The sequence below is a fragment of the Cucumis melo genome, chromosome 1 (genome assembly GCF_025177605.1).
Source record: "Cucumis melo cultivar AY chromosome 1, USDA_Cmelo_AY_1.0, whole genome shotgun sequence".
Taxonomy (NCBI): domain Eukaryota; kingdom Viridiplantae; phylum Streptophyta; class Magnoliopsida; order Cucurbitales; family Cucurbitaceae; genus Cucumis; species Cucumis melo.
Genome location: NC_066857.1, coordinates 23,569,637 through 23,583,593, shown reverse-complemented (window position 1 = coordinate 23,583,593; position 13,957 = coordinate 23,569,637). Strand labels below are relative to the sequence as shown.

Here is a 13,957-nt window from a genome sequence, read left to right as displayed (position 1 = left end):
AGTTACCCATACTACCAAACTAATGACCAAGCCTTAGTACAATACTTCTATAGTGGCCTAACCCCTTTACAGAGAAATCATGTTGATGTGGCGGCGAGAGGTGCACTTAGTGATAAAACCCCAATTGAGGCTAGGGCATTTATTGCTAAAATAAGGGAAAATACTCAAACCTTTGGGGGTAGAACTGAGAGCTCAAATTCTTCCTCTAGTGAGATAAGTGAGCTTAAAAATCAAATGATCTACCTTATAAGCATGGTTAAAGGAGACACCCATCAATTGATGATTTGTTGGGTATGCGGGAAAATCGGACACTTTAATGATATATGCCCACAAGTAAAAGATGTCAACCTAGATAATGGGTTTAGGAGATGTGAACCACCAAGTTCCAACTTTTACAATCCTTCGTGGAAGGATCACCCAAACCTTATGTGGGGATCTCAAGAACCTAGACAAACATACCCATCAAATCCTTCTTCCTCAACTAGCATGAACTTAAAGGACATTTTAACCAAAATGGGAAACAACAATTTTATTTTTGAACAAACTATACAAGATTTTAAAAAAGATACCCTATCTTTTCAAGATGAAATAAGGGCTGGAATTTCTAGCATAACTAGCCAAATGTCTCAACTTGCTTCAATGGTGAGTAAATGTGAGTCTAAGGGTAAGCTTCCTTCACAGCCCGATGTTGCAAATGTGAGTGCCCTTACTCTTTGTATTGGTAAAGTTGTAGACACTCCTAGTTCAGACACTACTTTGCAAAAGTCTAGCAACCCCTTTCTTGTTAAAAAGGATAAGGTAGATTCAAATTCAACTTCTTCTTCCTAAAAAACTTTGAACAATGTTGCTAATGCTCCTTTTCCATCCAGGTTAAATCCACCAAAGAAGGACAAAGCCAAAGATGAAGAACTTCTTGAAATCTTCAAGAAGGTGGAGATAAACCTTCCTTTACTTAGTGTTGGTGAAACAAATTCCAAAGTATGCCACAAAGACCAACGTAAGCATCCAATTAATGGATAGGTCCTATGTTAGCCCCTTAGGCATAGTTAAGGATATACTTATTAAGGTAGAAGAACTTATTTTTTCCGCTGATTTTACATCCAAGATACCCATAAGACATGCAAACCTAGAACACCTAATATCTTGTTAGGTAGTCCATTCATGAAAATTGCCAAGGTCATAATTGATGTCGATAAGAGTAGCTTATCGGTAAAATTTGGTGGAGATAGGATATCATTTAACATTAATGAGTCTATGAAATATCCTATGGAGAACTTTTCTCTCGACTACCTTGATTCTTTCAAATTTGTTCCCATGGCACATGATAGCTTGTTTGGAAACCATCTTGAGAACCATGCTATTGAATTTGAGTCTTTCGAGAATCATTTTTATGATGAATATGCTTATTCTAAGAATTCCTTTTTGTGAATATGACCATGCATGTGTTAATGAAGGAAATGTTTCTTTTGAAGAAAACCATGTTTTAGAAGAATCCTTGATTGGACTTGACTATGAGCTAGCTTTAGGAGAAGATGAGAACTCACTTTTAGATAGTCTTATGTACCTTGATAAATTTATCCAAGTGGATTTTAAAAAGAATCTAAGACTAGCTCTAGAACCTTTATGTGCACGTAGTCATAATTCTTTGAACATTGATAAAGAGGTTGACCATGTTCTAGATTCTTATTTGTTTGCTAAAAAAGAGACTTCTTTGGAACAAAGCATGCATGTTGAATTGGATGTTGAAAATAATTACCCTTTAGAGCATGTTTGCATGATAGTTGAAAATGACTCCTTTTTTTTAAAACGATTGCTTGATGGGTGATAACATTGAACATGATTCTTTAGAATATTTTGATCATTAACATCTCTCTCATGATGCTTCCACCCATGTTAATGAGTTGAAAAATGTGATTTGTGACAAACTTTCTATTGTTGAAACTTTGCATGTGAAAAATTTAGAGTTAGAAAGTTTGGATAATAATGTTGATTCTTTCAAGAACCTACTTGATGATTGTGTTAATGTTAATGACTACATTGTAGAAACTTTTGGTCATTCTTCTCCCAATAGTGTGTATGAGCTTAACTACTTAGAAAAAGTGGATAATGAGTATGAGTTGGAAGATGACAATGCAAGCTTAGAGAAAAATTTAAGCTTAGAACAAAATGATTTCTTTGACTTTGATTATTGCATTGAGGCTTCAAACTTTAAGCTTGTTATCAACTACATCTTTCTACAGTAAAAATATGCAAGGAATAAAACTTTTCCATCTAACATTTCTTGCTTTCCTCTTTCTTTTCCATCAACTCCTAGCTTGGAAGGTCCTCCATCAACAGTCAACCAAAGCTTGGAAGGTCTTCAAGAATCACATGAAGAGGAAAGAAACCCTTTGTAACGACCCAACTCTTTATACTAGGCTGAGATCGTTACTAAAAAGAAACAATGACAAGGACACTTTTTGAAACGAGGGAAGAATAAATTTTTCATTAAAAACGGAATATTAAAACACTGAAACATAAACGCGGAAGCAAAACTGAGTCCCCATATGGCATGTCGCGGATCCTTCTTTGTCGCTCGCCAGCTTTCCTCTACCTTTACCTTCGCCTGAAATGTTAAACATAGAAAGAGTGAGTATAAACATATACTCAGTAAGGGACCTACTACTAGTCCCGCTAGGTGTCTGGTAACTTCCCATTAGAGTCCTGAAAATGGTACCCAATCTCTGGCACGTTCCCGAACACGTGCAACATGCGCTCCCGTAGGAACGAAAATCTGGTCTTCGGTGTCCCGGGGGAGCACCTAGGATATGCTGGTCTGTAGTGAACCCGGGGGTAACACTAAGACAATCGGGATGCGAGGACCCCGTCGAATCACTCGAATCATATCTATATCCATGCTAGACTGACGTCCTGTCGGACCACACAGTCCTAAATAGGTGGTGATCCCGAAAGACACCCATGCAGGTACGACTCTAATAGACAAAGTTAACAGAACACCCTATCCATAGCATGTAGCATAACATAACATCATAACATGGCATGAGTATTAATCTTAATGTCCTTAATCATGTGATTAATATATCATGCATTAACAATCATCAACAATCATCAACAACATACTACCGGTCATTAACATAACATCAGTCATCATCATCAATCATCAACATAATAATCTCAGTTATCATCATCAACATCAATACAATGACAGTCATTATCAATAGTATCAAGTTATGCATTTTAGCTACCATCAATGCATAATCATAATTACATGCGGTCTCTTAAATTCATTCGAAGGTCTAGTAGGAGAATCTCTTACCTGGAGATTTTAGCCAAACAAAGGTACTCCCTAGTTGACAGTAAAATTCTCCAATTAACTTGATCCTAATCATAAAAGGAACACTTAGTATCTTAATTAATGAAATTAGCAATTGGCTAACATCCAAAAATCCTCCCAAATTAATTAAATTTCTAAAAATTGGGGTTGAAACCAATTCAACCTTGATTGGGAAAAATCCAAGATTTAGATCTTAAAAAGTTTAGCCAATTGAACCTTTTACAGAAAACTCAAATAGATCCAAAATTAAATTAATAAAATATTAATTTAATTTTTATTGGCTTACCAAGGTTACTCAGATGAAGGTTGGAAAATCCTCTTATCCTTGATGAAAAATTCATCACTTTAAATCCTCAAGCTTCCAAAGAGACCAGTCTTAACTTCAACTAATGAGGCGGCTGCGACAACGGAGGGTTATCTTAGGAAGAAGATGAAGAACTTTTTTTTTTCTTTTACTTTCTAACTTAAGCATTCCAATGCTATTTATAGACCCAAATAATAACAATAATATTTATTATTATTATTTCCTTTTCCTTTTCCTTTTAGGATATATATATATATATATAATACCAAAAAATATACATATATCTTTATTCCCATTATCTTTCCTAAATAAATGCCTTAATCTTAGGCATTTATAAACATTAATAATAATAATAATACTTCTTTATTATTATTATTATTTTTCTCTCACCAAAATCTACAATAAATATATATTTATTTAAACCATTATTCTCTCTTATAAATAAATATATATCTTTTTCGTCCAATCAAATCAACCATCTCTCTCCTCATGGATTATCTTATTTTCCAAACAAATATAATTATATTCCATCATATAATTAACTTCACTTTTCCAAATAATTAATTAAATATATATATATATATATATATATATATATATATATATATATATATATATATATATATCCATATATATATACTCAATTAAATCCAATCCCACCAAAACCAACTTTTCCCTCCAAAATCTCAAATTAACTTAAGTCCTCAATTCTTTTAATCAATCAAATCTTTTCCAATAAATCACTTATAACTTCCAACATGAATTATCTTAACCCAACCATAGCAACTCCACTCCATAATCAAGATTTATCTTTCTGCAGAATAATTAATTATTTCTAAAAATAATTAATTATTATTTATTTTTCTCCAAAATAATTAATTATCTTCTACAATAATTAATTATTATTTATCTTTCTCCAAAATAATTAATTATCTTCTATAATAATTTATTATTATTTATCTTTCTCCAAAATAATTAATTATCTTACACAATAATTAATTATTGTTTATCTTTCTCCAAAGTAATTATCCTTTTACAAATAATTAATTATTGTTTATCTTTCTCCAAAGTAATTATCCTTTTTCAAATAATTAATTATTGTTTATCTTTCTCCAAAGTAATTAATTATCCTTTTACAAATAATTATATTTTTCTAAAATATAATTATTTTACTTTTTCTCCTTTAATAAATATCTTTTCTCCAAAACACAACTATCTTTTCCTTAAATAAGTATATTTCAACAAATATAATTATCGTTTCCTTTAACATAATAATTATATATATATTTCCACATATACATATAATTATTCAATCTCCAACAAACTTTCCACCCCACAATTTAATTAAATAACATCCATAATTATTTAATTAAATTCAACTTCAACAACACTAAAAATCCACAACTTTACTTAATCCTCTTAACCTACCATTTAAACGAACACTTAACAAACACCACATGCTAAAACCTCTAATTAATTAAATATTCATCCAAGAAATATTTAATTAATTTCAATTCCCACCTAAATCAAATAATTCTCATTAAATGGATTCAAAATAACGCCCAATAAATTATCTTAATTTTTGGGGCGTTACACCCTTGGTCATTGATTTGGGTTGAATTAGGGAGAGTACGTAGGTGCAACCGACCTTAAACAATGCAAAAATTTACTGTTTTCTTTTAAATTCTGCACATTTTTTTAAGTTTTTTGGTTAACCTCTTTAATAAAATTTGATAGAAATTTTTGTTTTCTTTTTGTAGGAATAACGAAAAATGAAGTATAACCAAACTTGGAACCTTTGCAAGCAAGCTTCCATGAAGATTATAAGGGGAGGTTTTTTGTTTCCCTTCTCTTTCTTTTCCATCCTTAGAATCTTACTTTAAGAGCTTTGAGGACAAAGTAAATTTTTACGTCGAGGTGGGGTTATAGCCTTGCATATTCCATGTCCTTTGGGAAATTTTTATTTTGCCAAAAATGCCCATATTTTAATAAATGCTCTATTCTTAGAATAAATACCATGTCTACTTTGCTTTCTAGCTTAGAAAAGCATGTCTACCCAACCCTTGAGCATGGAGCTTGGGTTTGTGATTGCATGTCCTTTGGGAAATTACTTTGCATGCTCTCTTTTCCTCTTCTTGCTTATAGTATATGCATGATCTTTACTCTTCTTGCTTTTTGATGCATGTCTTCTCCTCTAAATAACATAGAAACCTTTAAAGACATTGGATTAATAGAACAAAGATTAAGAAGAGAGAGAAGAGAAAGAAACTTAGATGAAAATTTCTTAACTTTGACATTCAGAGCACTGGCAGAAATCACATTGTGTTAGCATCCATAGAGACCATCACAATGCTTTGTTTTAATTAAATAGTTGGATTCCTTTTGTCCGTACCAATTGTGAGTTGATTATTCAATGCCTTGGGAAGGCCTCCAAAAGGAGCTATTCCTAGTCCATCCACCAGTTGGCACTCGGTGATCCGCTCTCTCTACGGAAGCAGCTCGAGCAATCCACCGACAACCGATGGGTTCAGGATTGAAACCTCCGTGCCCAGCCCTAAAAGCCAATCCTTTTCTCAAGGTTATGGATCCATTTTGCCACTTCCCTAGCCTACACTATTCCATTGACTAGAGGTTGTTCACCTTAGAGACCAGATCCGGTTATGAGTACGACTAGGCGTGAAAGGCACTCGGTCCTCTGGATTTTCAAGGGTCGTCTGAGGTGCACCAGACACCATGCAACGTGCAGTGCTCTTCCAGCCATTGGACCCTACCTCTAGTTGACCTGTTTCCAAGGTGGATAGGCTGTTAAAGAGAAAAGATAACTCTTCTTAAGGCCCTCGTCGACGTCTTCAAAATCCCTTACGTTGCCATTAGCCACCACATCTTAGTTTAAGAATTTTAACCCAATTCCCTTTTGAAGTGTGCGCGTGCTATCAAATAGGTTTCTCCCGTCTCTTAGAATCGACTAACCCATGTGCAAGTGTCGTTCACATGGAACCTTTCCCCTCTTCGACCTTTAAAGTTCTCATTTGAATGTTTGCTACTACCACCAAGATCTGCACCGACGGTTGCTCTGCCTGGGCTCATGCCCAAGGTTTTAAAGTGACCACCATGCCTTCCTACTCATCGAGGCCTGGCTCTTACTCCGACGGTCGGGTATAGGTTGTACGCATCAGTGCCATCCATTTTAGGAGCTAGTTGATTTGACAGGTGAGTTGTTACACACTCCTTAACGGATTTCAACTTCCATGACCACCATCTTGTTATGTTAATCGACCAACACCTTTTATGGGATCTTGGTTAGCATGCAGTTAGGCACCGTAACTCGACTTTCAGTTCATCTCGCATCGCCAATTCTGCGTACCAAAAATGGCCCACTTAGAGCTCTCGATTATGTGGTAGGCTCAACAAAGTAGTCGCATCATCCTACCTATTTTGAGTTTAAGAATAGGTCAAGGGCGTTGCGCCCTCGATGCCTCTAATAATTGACTTTACTCGATAAAACTCGATCATGGGCTTTAGCTATCGTGAAGGAAAATTATGAGGGAACCAGCTACTAGACGATTCGATTAGTCTTTCACCCCTATACCCACATCAGTATCACTACGGGCCTCCACCAGAGTTTACTTTGGCTTTGCCACGTGCAGGCATAGTTCACCATCTTTCGAGTAATGACAGATATGCTCAAGGTCAATCGGTGGTGCAACCCACTAGGGGATCTCACTAGTTAGCTTCCTTGCACCTTACGGTTTACTCGCCCGTTAACTCGCACACATGTCAAACTCCTTGGTCCGTGTTTCAGGACGGGTCAAATGGAGAGCCCACATGCTGATGCCAGGAACGCACAAATGCTGAAGCTCGCTAGAAGGCGCACGCTACCAATCACGATCAAGAGAATGATGTCTCCACAGGCGTAACAAAGGCCTGGGCGTAGGCCGTCATCTCAATCTACATTGGTCCATGCCCTAAGTCGATTGGCAAACCAACTCGTCACCATTCCACATCCAACTGTGGCACATCGCCAGCCCCTATCCGCTTTCCTTCCCACAATTTCAAGCACTATTTAACTCTCTTTTCAAAGTCCTTTTCATCTTTCCCTTACGATACTTGTTTGCTATCGGTTCTTGCCCATATTTAGCCTTTGACAGAATTTATCGCCTAATTGGGGTTGGATTCCAAAAAAACCTGACTCGTTGACAGTGCCTCGTGGTATGATAGGGTCTGAGTGCAACAAGGATTTCACCCTCTCTGGTGCCCCCATCCAGGGGACTTGTGCCCAGTCTACTGATGAGGACGCTTCTCCAGACTACAATTCAGACGTCGACGATGCCCGATTCTCAAGCTGGGCTCTTCCCAATTCGCTTGCCGTTACTAGGAGAATCCTTGTATGTAAACCTGATATATTCTTTGAATTTTTTTTAAAAGGTATAAAAGAAAATGAAAATTTGGCATATATGTATATATATATATATATATATATATATATATATATATATATATAAGTATTGATTTTTATAAAAAGAAAAGAGAAAAGAAGATATAAAAGGGGAAGGTGGAATTAAAGAAAGAAGAAGAGAGTGTTTAAGGAAAAAAAAACAACAAACTGTGCATTTTGTTTTGTTAGCCACCGCCAAGCTTTTTCTTCAAAAGTTCTCATCCATCTTCCATTTTTCCTTCTTCAAATTACAGAGCAAATTCAGGATAGAGCTTGGAAGGAAGAATAAGAGGAATTTTACTAGAGTTTTGAGGTTGAAGAAGAGAAGGAGAACTCAAGCAAATTGTATCCATGGCTGAATCTTGATTCATTCTGCACATCACTGGTTTTTAATTCGGTTTGAACTCTTCAAAAGGAATTAAGAGGTGAGGTTTACATTTACTAAAATTTAACTCATTTTCAAATAAATTTTATGAAGAAAGTTGGAGCAAATTATGATGTTCATTGGGTGCTTTTTGAGAAAGAAAACAAGGCAGCTGGTTTTCACGCAAAATCAGGAGGTCTCTGGTGTTTCTTGTATTTCAGAGTGTACCGGTGGAGTTAGGGTCTCTATTTGGTATGGTTGGAAAGCTTATTCAATTTAATAGAACTTTCATGAAGAAATCGTGAACCAAAAACGACTAAAATAAAGTTAAATTGTAGGGACAAGTTAAAGAGGTCGTGAGCGCGTGATTCTTGAAGTTGTTCTGTTTCGAGGGTTATCTGAGTTTATTCACAGGGAATCAGATTTACATGTCTTCAGGTAAGTTTTAGAGAATCTCAAAATGAAGAATTTGATATAAAGAAATCTCATTTTGGTTAAGTATTTGAAGAGTTATGATAATGTGACAATTTTGAGAAGTGTGTAGAGTTGGTTTATTGTTTTTTTTAAAGATAGACTTCCTTAGCATTTTCCTTGGTGAGCCATGTTAAGCATAAATTTTGAAGATCATAATATTTAGGTTTCTAATACTCGGTTCTGATTTTTTGATAGGCCAAGAGGAAATAGGTCGAATTTACATGTCAGGAAACTAGTCTAAGACTGTAAGTGACGAAAACCAGTTTTTAAAAATATTTTCTTTCTCCTAAATATTAATTATGATTGACTGATCTACATGTTAATTTACAAAGCATTGAAAATCATTTGAATTCCATGATTATTTTCAAGTATGAGTTTCGAGACTAGATTTACTAATGAAAATTTATGTTAGTACGTGATTATCGAATGTCTGGAAATTATTTGAACCACTATGTTTCAAAAAAAGCGTGGGCTAACAAGTTTTGTTTTAAGAACTACAGCTTTTCACGAATAATCTAATTAAGCTTGAGCTTTACGAAAGATAAGATAGCTGGCATGTTTTAAATGTTTTCGTATGATTTTTCTGATATTTCCATTAACTACATGACTGAGGTGTTGAGCTCAAGGCTATATGGTATCGTGTGCACACTTGTTAGGTTCCATTGTTGACGTTGAGTGTACTCCGTAACAACGATGCTGTCATGAGTGCTGGGCAGGCCCCACTACGACAAAGGCGATGGGAGTGCTGGGCGGGCTCTACTACATCGTAGAGCTTGTAAACGTTTGTGTACTGGGTTTTCCCTACATAATGTAGATTTGTCATGATAGTTAAAATATTTTGATATACTTAATATGCCTTGCTAGATTTCAATAACGTATATACTAAGTAATTTAAGGGAGTTATTCTTATTATTATATGTCTATGTTTACGACTTGTATCAACAAATCTATAAGTGTAAGCTTTCACGTGCTCTTACTTTTAAATTTCTAGTTTTAAACTAAGTCACTCACTGAGCTTTATAGCTTATCCTTCCAAAATGTTTTACATACTTTTTCAGGTAGAGATCGAGTTCCCGGTGCCTGATAAACTGCCTTAGTCTGCTGAAGCTTCGATATCGATTGCCAGTACGTGACTAGAGTTGTGCATAGAGTCTATTGTGTTATGATGCATATACATCTTTGTATGAAATAGATACTCCACAGTTTATGCAAGTTTTAGGAGCTGCGGTTGTGTAAACCTTTATTGGTTATATTTTGGTTAAGGTGTTTTTAGGTTTACTCGTGAAATCAGTTATTTCCGAGATACACTTCATGTATGTGTATGACTAGCCTAGGATCTGCTGTGTTTTGTTGCATGTATAATAGTTTATATACTAGATTGGCAAGTTTATAACATTAAAGATTTAAGCAGAGTTGACAGATACAGGAAAATAAAAGCATGTCCGTCAGCTTCATGCCGTCTTTCGGTCTAAGCTAGCAGATGTCCGGGAGGGGGTGTGACATTGTAAGTTTCTTTTCCTTTGCTTAATGATATGCTTAAACTTAGGGGGTAGTGCTACTTGAACTGGGGTCGCGTCCAAAGCGTCATCTTTTTGGGGCAGCGTTTGGAGGGTCGTGTAAGAGTTCATGTAAGCGACGTCAAGGTCAAGACGCATCATCGAGGTTGGATCAACCACCGTAGTGTCACGACAAAGAGCGTTGAGGACTCCAATTTAAGCCATCCGCACGACGATGCGTATGAGAGGCCAATGTGCGCCCCCTACCTTCACAACGATCCCGTATGGGGAGAGTTGTGTGGTAGGGGCAAAGATGCGTGACGCCCAGGCAAACGTGCCCTCGGCCAAAACGCTCTGGGTGCAACTTGTGTTTAAAGACTCGTTGGTTTGCGGGATCCTACAATTCGCACCAAGTATCGTATTTAATTACGTTCTTCATCGATGCAAGAGCTTAGATATTTGTTACCAAGAGTCATTGTGAGTAATACGACTAGAATGCTCCGCCCCCTCATGCCAAGGCCAAGGCATGGGGCAGGAAAATTCATTTTGAATTCATGCTGGGGTTTTATTTAGACGAGTCAGGAGGGAAGGAGGCAAGTAAAGAGCATGCTCCCCCACCCCTGACGCGAATAGTTTGTTTTCAAATGTGTTTGCGGGTCATTGATGTTTAGGCATCGACAATGATCCTTCCCAGATTCATGTTTAGGTCGTTTGATGTTCGTCTTTCATAAATCCAAGAATTTCACGTCTAACTATTAAATACGAATGCCCCCAATTGTCTCTGTTAATCATTAATCTTATCTCGAAAGCCAACAGGATAGGATCGAAATCCTATGATGTGATCCCATGCTAATATATACAAAGCATAGGCTTGCTTTGAGCATTCTAATTTCTTCAAAGTAATAGCGCCAAAGGCACAACCCCGCCAGTTAAGGCCAGGAGCGCATCGCCAGCAGAAGGGACGAGCCGACTGGTGCTCACCATAGGCGAATCGATCGACCCAACCCAAGGTCCAACTACGAGCTTTAACTATAACACTTAAATATACGCTATTGGAGCTGGAATTACCGCGGCTGCTGGCACCGGACTTGCCCTCCAATTGATCCTCGTTAAGGGATTTAAATTGTACTTATTCCAATTACCAGACTCGAAGAGCCCAATATTGTTATTTATTGTCATTACCTCTCTGTGTCAGGATTGGGTAATTTGTGCACCTGCTGCCTTCCTTAGATGTGGTAGTTGTTTCTTAGACTCTCTCTCCGAAATAAAACCCTAATTCTTCGTCACCCGTCACCACCATAGTAGGTCACTATCCTACCATCGAAAGTTGATAGGGCAGAAATTTGAATGATGCATCGTCGGTACGATGGTCATACAATTCGTCGAGTCGTGAATCATTAAAGCAAGGGGCAAATTCCGCATCGACCTTTTATCTAATAAATGCATCCCTTTCAGAAGTCGGGATTTGTTTCACGTATTAGCTCTAGAATTACTACAATTATCGGTATAGCAAATACCATCAAACAAACTATAACTGATTAATGAGCCATTCGCAGTTTCACAGTCTTACATGAGCATGACTTAATCTTTGAGACAAGCATATGACTACTGGCAGGACCAACTAGGTAACATTCCTACACGATGTCACAACCCACATGCATGCCAACACCTTATGACATTGGAGCAATGCATGAAGCAAGCGTCATTCATTCAAGCAATGAGCAAATTAGGCAACAAATTTCGAGGGACTTCTCGAGCATATCATGCCACCGAATGCATTGCATCTGAGAGAGTGGGCGCCGACGACGTGGGTTGCAACAACAACCGAAGATGTTGAGGTGGAAAGCAACGCGGGCTATGGGGTTCGTCGTCCACCCGAAGATGGATGCTGATAGAAAGGGGCCAACGAGACGCAGCGCTTCCATCGCATGAGGTACCGATGCAAGAATCGATCAATTGCGACCACTCAAACTCAAACTTCGTTCGGGACACATCAATGTGGAGGAACCGAGGTGACAGTTCGATTCCCGAGCAATGAGCCTACCAATCCAAATTACCGAATCACCTCTCATGTGCCTTATGCATCAAGCTCGTGCAATGCTTGGCTGTTTGTGCCCCTACGCTGCATCAAGGCAAGCAGGGCTGCAGAGTCGCCGCGTGAGGCAAAGTAAAGAGTGTTGTGCACGCTCGATCTGAGCATTATGTAACCCACGTGAACATATCAATTGAAACACCTTTATTGTTAATGGGGCGAGCCCTTCCACCAAATGGGGATCAATCGCAGCACGTCCAGTCTTGACAGAGGCAAGCGCACTGGGAACAAGCCTGCAATGAGGTGCAAGCATTATCCAAACAAGCCCATCCCTTACCTCGACTGCACATCCTGCTCTCTATCCGTGCCCGATGTAGGGGTCGGAGGGGTACTGACCAAACCCTTCTACTAAGCAAGAAGCAATCGTAAGACATCTCGTATCGCCAAGGACAAGCACGCCCAGATTACGCCCACAACGAGGTACAAGTATTATCCAAGCAAGCCCATCCGAGTAAATCAACTCGACGTCCTACTCTCACTCTTCATTCGACGCAGGGGCCCGACATATCGTCAATTCCAACTAAAACCTTCTACCAAGTAAGAAGCAATCGCAAGATCTCTTGTGTGGCCACGAACAAGCACACCAAGAATACACCTACAACGAGGTGCAAGCATTATCTAAGGATTTCAAAAGGACCTAAAATGGACCCCAAGTGTGTATGTGCAACAAACATAGTTTCAAAAAAACATAAAAGCATTTCAAAAGGTGTCTAAACTATCAAAATGATCTAACAATGCTTAAGTATAAGTTCATAACTCATAACCTACCAAAAAGTACAAAAATGGAGAAAAAAGGCACTTTAAGATCCAAAATGGCAACCAAGTGTGTAAAGGCAATTAACTTTGTTTCAAACAAACCTAAGAAGTGTTGAAAACCTCTTTAAATATCACTTGAACTTTCAAAACGACCTAACAATGCTTAAGCGTAAATTCGTAACTCCTAACTACGAAAAGTTCAAAAAAGTGTGAAAAAAGCACTTTAAAACTCAAAATGGTAATCGAGTGTGTAAGTTCAACAAACTTAGTCTCACACCAACTTAAATAGTGTTGAAAACGTGTGTAAGTATCACTTTAAATCTGAAAGCAACTTGACAAAACTTCAGTGTAAGTTCGCAACTCACGACTTACCGAAAAGTTAAAAAAGTCTGAATGAAGCACTTCAAGACCTTTATGGCAACCAAGTGTAGATCTACCTTATCCTTTTTAACAAGAAAGGGGTTGCTAAACTTATGCAAAGTAGTGTTTGAACTAGGAGTGTCTACAACTTTACCAGTACAAGGAGTAAAGGCACTTACATTTGCAACTTCGGATTGTGAAGGAAGCTTACCCTTAGACTCAAGTTTACTCACCGTTGAAGCAAGTTGAGACATTTGGCTAGTTGAACTAGAAGTTCTAGCCATTTTTTCTTGTTGAAAAGCTAAGGTATCTTTTTGAAAATCTTGCATTGTTTGTTGAAAT

At 37.5% G+C, this 13,957-nt stretch overlaps 1 long non-coding RNA gene and 1 pseudogene across 1 annotated transcript; both read right to left on the bottom strand.

Moving 5' to 3' along the window:
* Nucleotides 1-2,138: 2,138 nt before the first annotated feature.
* On the bottom strand, nt 2,139-3,611 carry LOC127148129 (uncharacterized). The gene is made up of 2 exons (XR_007818819.1): nt 2,717-3,611; nt 2,139-2,605 (listed from the first exon to the last, which is right to left on the bottom strand). It is a non-coding gene; the product is annotated as an uncharacterized LOC127148129 (long non-coding RNA).
* Nucleotides 3,612-10,725: 7,114 nt separating this feature from the next.
* LOC127144316 (5.8S ribosomal RNA) lies at nt 10,726-10,881 on the bottom strand (annotated as a pseudogene).
* Between the last annotated feature and the right edge of the window lie 3,076 nt (nt 10,882-13,957).